At 39.8% G+C, this 6,554-nt stretch overlaps 2 pseudogenes; both read right to left on the bottom strand.

The window, feature by feature from the left end:
• Positions 1-1,276: 1,276 nt before the first annotated feature.
• On the bottom strand, positions 1,277-2,612 carry LOC132490448 (mitochondrial import inner membrane translocase subunit Tim17-A-like; annotated as a pseudogene).
• Positions 2,613-3,058: 446 nt separating this feature from the next.
• LOC132491004 (phosphatidylinositol N-acetylglucosaminyltransferase subunit P-like) lies at positions 3,059-3,458 on the bottom strand (annotated as a pseudogene).
• Between the last annotated feature and the right edge of the window lie 3,096 nt (positions 3,459-6,554).

The following is a 6,554-nucleotide window of genomic DNA, read 5'->3' as shown; positions in this document are numbered from 1 at the left end:
CCATATATATGTGTGAGCGTACGGTATTTGTTTTTCTCTTTCTGACTTACTTCACTCTGTATGACAGACTCTAGGTCACTACAAATAACTCAATTTCATTTCTTCTTATGGCTGAGTAATATTCCATTGTATATATGTGCCACATCTTTATGCATTCATCTGTCGATGGACACTTAGGTTGCTTCCGTGTCCTGGCTATTATAAATAGTGCTGCAATGAACATTGTGGTACATGACTCTTTTTGAATTATGGTTTTCTCAGGGTATATGCCCAGTAGTGGGATTGCTGGGTCGTATGGTAGTTCTATTTTTAGTTTTTTAAGGAAGCTCCATACTGTTCTCCATAGTGGCCGTATCAATTTACATTACCACCAACAGTGTAGGAGGGTTCCCTTTTCTCCATGCCCTCTCCAGCATCTATTGTTTATAGATTTTTGATGATGGCCATTCTGACTGGTGTGAGGTGATACCTCATTGTAGTTTTGATTTGCATTTCTCTAATGATTAATGATGTTGAGCATCCTTTCATGTGTTTGTTGGCAATCTGTGTATCTTCTTTCGATAAATGTCTCTTTAGGTCTCCTGCCCATTTTTGGATTGGGTTGTTTGTTTTTTTGATATTGAGCAGCATGAGCTGCTTGTAAATTTTGGAGATTAATCCATTGTCAGTTGCTTCATTTGCAAATATTTCCTGCCATTCTGAGGGTTGTCTTTTCATCTTGTTTTCCTCTTTTCCTTTGCTGGGCAAAAGCTTTTAAGTTTCATTAGGTCCCATTTGTTTATTTTTGTTTTTATTTCCATTTCTCTAGGAGGTGGGTCAAAAAAGATCTTGCTGTGATTTATGTCATAGAGTGTTCTGCCGATGTTTTCTTCTAAGAGTTTTATAGTGTCTGGCCTTACATTTAGGTCTTTAATCCATTTTGAGTTTATTTTTGTGTACGGTGTTAGGGAGTGTTCTAATTTCATTCTTTTACATGTAGCTGTCCAGTTTTCCCAGCACCACTTACTGAAGAGGCTGTGTTTTCTCCATTGTATATTCTTGCCTCCTTATCAAAAATAAGGTGACCATATGTGCATGGGTTTATCTCTGGGCTTTCTATTCTGTTCCACTGATCTCCCACGTTCCCTTAAATAGAAAAAGGTGCTAAATGTCTCTTCATAGCGTATTTGGCCATAGTTGTCCTACCTACAGTTTTAAAAACAGACTGATCTTGATCTTCTGAAATCCTTCCTTGAACTGCAGCTCATTCTGTTAAAGAAGTCTTGGGAGAGAGGTCCTATTGGTATTGTTGATAGTCCCTAAAAGGTGAGGATGGTAACTGGGATGAAGGCAGCTGGGAGGGGTCTTCAGCAAATGGAGGACTGTTGGGAAACTGGGCAGAGGCAAATCTGGTCAACAAGATACCAGCTCCTTCGATGAGAGCTAGCAGAATGCCACCTGTCGCGGCTGACCCAACCATGGCCACTGGTCCATTTCTTGCTGCCAGGATGGCTCCTGTTAAGGCACCACTCGTGATGCAGTTCCAGGGGGCTTCTTTCCCTCTGACTTGAACCATACTGCAGTCAGTCATGGAAAGCGGACCTCCCCAAACTGCAAAGCTACCTCCCAACTGCAGAGCCCTGGTTCTCATAGCTGTCAGATTCCCTCATAGTCTGTGGTTTATTCCCACCCGAGAATTGCAAAAACCTTTGCTTGAAAGATCCCACCACCTATGGCTCCCATTGTAAAGACCCCATCACAGTCGTCCACATTGCGCCAGGGGCAAGGCTTGTGCCGTGTACTCCTCCATCTTGACTTCACTGCCCCTGACTCTCTTTTTAATGATTATCGTAAGTTGCCAAAACATATGAATTTTCAACATTTCTGCCTGTGAAATTCTTATCAGATCTGAGTACATGCAACCTATTGAAAATTTGGTAGAAACCTGAAGATAGGTAGCGAGCAATGATGATGCCTGTTTTTCAAAAGGAAGCTGAGGGCTTCCCTGGTGGCGCAGTGGTTGAGAATCTGCCTGCTAATGCAGGGGACACAGGTTGGAGCCCTGGTCTGGGAGGATCCCACATGCCGCGGAGCAACTAGGACCGTGAGCCACAGCTACTGAGCCTGCGCGTCTGGAGCCTGTGCTCCGCAGAAAGGGAGGCCGCGATAGTGAGAGGACTGCGCACCGCGATGAAGAGTGGCCCCCCGCTTGCCACAACTAGAGAAAGCCCTTGCACAGAAACGAAGACCCAACAAAGCAAAAATAAATAAATAAATAAACTCCTACCCCGAACATCTTCTTTAAAAAAAAATAAATAAATAAAAGGAAGCTGAAACTTATTTTCTTTTTGAATCAAGAAGTAACTTATCGGGCTTCCCTGGTGGCGCAGTGGTTGAGAGCCTGCCTGCCGATGCAGGTGACATGGGTTCGTGCCCCGGTCCAGGAAGATCCCACATGCTGCGGAGCGGCTGGGCCCGTGAGCCATGGCCGCTGAGCCTGCGTCTCTGGAGCCTGTGCTCCGCAACGGGAGAGGCCACTACAGTGAGAGGCCCGCGTACCACAAAAAAAAAAAAAAAAAAAGAACTAACTTATCAGTGTTTCACTGTACAAAATTCATAGTATATTGGAACATGCTTTTTGCCGCCTTAATGGTGTAACCCAAATTGTCTGCTCCTATTTAATTGTTCTACTTAAATTGTATTGAATGCCAATATCTAAGAAAACTGTCAGCATAAATGGTTCCAGAATTTCATTGGGTTACTGAGAAGTGGATCTTCTCTGCAAGTATGCTATGTTATGCTATAGAGTATTCTATATATGTAGTTTTCATATATAGTATCTATATGTAGTTGTACTATGAAGTTATCTACATCTATATAGTAATGCAGTATTTCATTAATGTCTAATATTTGAGAACATTTACAACATTAATGGAACTTAATCTGAGAGACGTTCAACTTACTTTTTTATCTTTTTACATTTCAATACTGGATATTAATAAGAAAGATAGTCCAAATAATTATGATCAATATTATTATGTCAAAAATAATAAATGCTTGGTGTTAGTCTACATACAATTCAGTTTTTGGTGTAAAGTTCTTTGGCTGCAAGAAGGAATATTTAGTTTACTTCACTAATAGAAATATCTTCTAATGCTACATGGCCTCTTGGTATTTCTTCTGCTGTTGATTTTTAGCATCGTTATCTGTGATTACATGAATGGAGTTGAGTGGGGAGGTACTCATCATGTTTTTTCCAAATAAGACTATGTAACGGATTGCTATAGTAATAATGAGGTAGACAGGCAATGCAACTGCCTGATATTTTTGAGGCCAATAGGTTAAGCCTAAGGCGTTCAACCAAGATTCAGGAATAAAAGGCCACATGAGATATAGTGTGCACCAAAATTGGGAGCTTAACAACAAAGAAAGCCATAGATTGCTTTTTCTGGAAATGGCAGGGGTGACTTTTCCACCATTTTTTCTGTGGCTGTAGACAATCTTGGGCCCGTCTTGCTGGCAGCTCTGCCTCCTGAGTGCCGAGTGCCCTGCAGGAGGAGAAATTGAGGGAAAGGCCGGGGCGTCACCCGCTGGGGTGCAGGTGCACCGCCTTCGTACCGGGCCGGAGGGTGCAAGCTGTAGAGTGGGTTTATGTTCTTCTTTCTTTCCCGTCTCAAGTCCCATGGACTCCGCCTAGAAAGTTTGGAACTGTTTTCTGGTAAGTGGTCGTGTGGAAATTAGTATGGAGGAAGCTCACAGGGTTCAACAAATAGTTGACAGGAACTGTATTTTAAATAGCGTAAAGGCTTCCTTTCATTTTAGTATTTTGTGACTCTTCTTCACATCAGGCATTGCCTAAAAGCATGTTTTAAAAAAAGCGCCAGCTTCTGAGTTTCATATGTGCGGTGGCTTCGTGTCTAGTCAATTGTCACAAGGCATTTTATAAGTGCTTCATTGCATATGGTGCTGGACTAGGTGCTGATGACGGAGAACAGCACAGACTGTGTTCCATCCTCGAGTTATTTATAATAGAATGTGAGAGGAATAAAAAGAAGTCCGAAAGCACAGTATTAGAAGAAAAAGTAAGGTAGATAGCGTCTTGCTTCTATTTCAGTGAAGTGTCTTTGGGGAGGCTTGGTTAGTATAGGGTGAAGTGGTTAAAACTGTTGAAGGTACAGACCTTCTCAAATTATCCACCAAAAAGTTGGAATTCATGAATATAGATCCCCCTCTGGACAGGAAGCAATCTGCCTGTCTCTGTCCCTGTCTCTGTTTTGCTTTGAAACCCAGATCTCTGTCTGGATGGCTGAAAACAATGGAAATTATTAGAGCTCCATAATTGATCACTCTTCCCAAAGCCATATTGATAAGATATGGTTGGGATAGGAAGAAAACAATAGCCCACATGACTTGGAAAATAAAAATAAATGTGCTGCTGAGATGCTGAAAATATATCATTAAATAGCCTAAGAGGTATAGGAAGTAATTTATGTATGTTTTAGGCTGGTCAGGTTGAGGTTTGTATTTTAAATGGTCTCTTCTCTCAATTCAAATTGCCTTAGGCTTCTGGCTTTTTGAAAATATTTTGTATTCATGAACACTTCTTTTATAATTGATGGGGATGTTTGCTTATGGCCCAACTCTAATTTGTAAGCTGGAAAGTTCATTTATTTATTCATTCCACATCTATTATGTATTTACTGTGTGCCAGATATGATGATAATGATTGGTCTTTACGTTAATTTTAAAGCACACTTAAAATTTTGTGAGCTCTATTTACCTAAATTCCAAGAAATCATGTTCAGAGAACAAATCAAGGCAAGAGCAAGTGGGTCTGTTACATTTTGTCTAGATCTCTATTGTAGCAGTTGTCACACGTTCCTTTTTTACATTAATTTTGCCTGCTGGAATGAGAGCAGAGAGCATGGTCTGGATTTGATCATCACTGTGTTGTCAGCATCTGACACAAAACTTGAAACATAAGAGAGACCCAACAAGGGAGGTTTGGATGAATTTAAAGCACCACATACACAAACATAACATTGTTGTTTCTGAAGACATTTTTATTTTCACTGGGTGTCAAGGCCGTTTCACACTCTGGAATATCTTCCTCTAGGAAGAGGCAAAATCTTTTCGTAAAAACCCTTGTTATCTAAATATCTTTCTTCCAGAAGTAGACTGAATATTGATCTGAAGCACTTTGGCTTGACTGAATTTGATGTGAAGCACTAAGATTCCCTCTTACTGGAATCTGATTAAAATCATTTTTGTTATAATTAAGGTCTTCAGGTTCCAAGTGAGTATTTGCTTGACATTTATGAGAACAATTACTTTATATTAATCTTAATAAACATTTTCAATTTGCCTGGTAGGTAAAAATCAGGCTTTAGAGAAGCAGTTCTTATTTGGGAGATGCTGATGACGAGCTTTCTGAGGAACCCTTCTCGTTCATCTAGCATTTGTTGCTTTCTGTGTTTTCAGTGGGTTTATGTCCACCTAAATACATTTCCTAAGTGCTTTGAGTATGAAACAGTGCAGAAAGGAGACAACAGCCATATGCAGCCAGAGGATTATGTAATTCACATGAAATTCTTGATGATTCCCATTTAGGGTGGGAGTTAATGGTAGTACTTCGGAGTAAAATCCCTGACGCTACGTTGATTAGATCTCATATGGGACTGATGGGATTGTCACTTACCATTGAGTAAATTGTGCACTGTACAAAGAAACTGATCTAAGGTGCACACTGTTTATATCATAGACTCATCAATTTGAATATTTATTGAGACAATTTTATGGCAGAGGGCAGTCAAGTTTCTTGTTCAGATAAAATTAGTATATTATGAAACATTTTCTGGCAAATGGAAGTAAACTGTCTTGAGGAAGAGGTACCTTGTTTTTTTTGTTTGCACAAATGCTCTGTATGGGCTAGTGGTGGCCTGAATTTGGACAAGTTACATAACTCCTTTGGCTCCCTACCTCACTAAATTGGTTGACAGTGTTAGACATGTCTGGCATATGGTCAGCATTCAAGAAATGCTTTTGAATGAATATGAAAGCACTGAGCTTAATGTATGTGGTAAAGGTTTGATAAGTTGCAGCTCACTTTTGCCTTGAATAAGGGGAATTTTAGAGGGATTAAGTATATGTGTAAATATATATATTTGAACCTTTGAACTTAAGTGTTTCATATTTTACACTTATTACTATGTGGTATTACCTTGGATATCCCTACTGAGATGTTTGGGGTCCTTCTTTATTTTCCTGAGGGGTATGCATCCAGCATAAAGAAAATTATGATAATGTGACCCATTGAAAGGAAAATAGTGTCTCGTAGTTGAGTTTCTTTTGGAATCCCAAAATACTGGAATCCTAGGTTTAGAAGGGTCTGTTTGAATTTCCCTTGATTTATCAAATACGTATTAGTCAGTTATTACATGGGAGTATCTATGCTATGCACTAGGGCTGTAAAGATAACTAAGATACTATTGTCAAGTAGTTGCAAGTCTTTGCACGAACATTTCCAGGGACAATTCACAATTACTAACTTGATTTTTAGGAATCTCTTTTATGAC

Source organism: Mesoplodon densirostris, chromosome 5 (assembly GCF_025265405.1).
Source record: "Mesoplodon densirostris isolate mMesDen1 chromosome 5, mMesDen1 primary haplotype, whole genome shotgun sequence".
NCBI classification, from domain to species: domain Eukaryota; kingdom Metazoa; phylum Chordata; class Mammalia; order Artiodactyla; family Ziphiidae; genus Mesoplodon; species Mesoplodon densirostris.
This window is presented reverse-complemented; position numbering and strand designations above follow the sequence as displayed.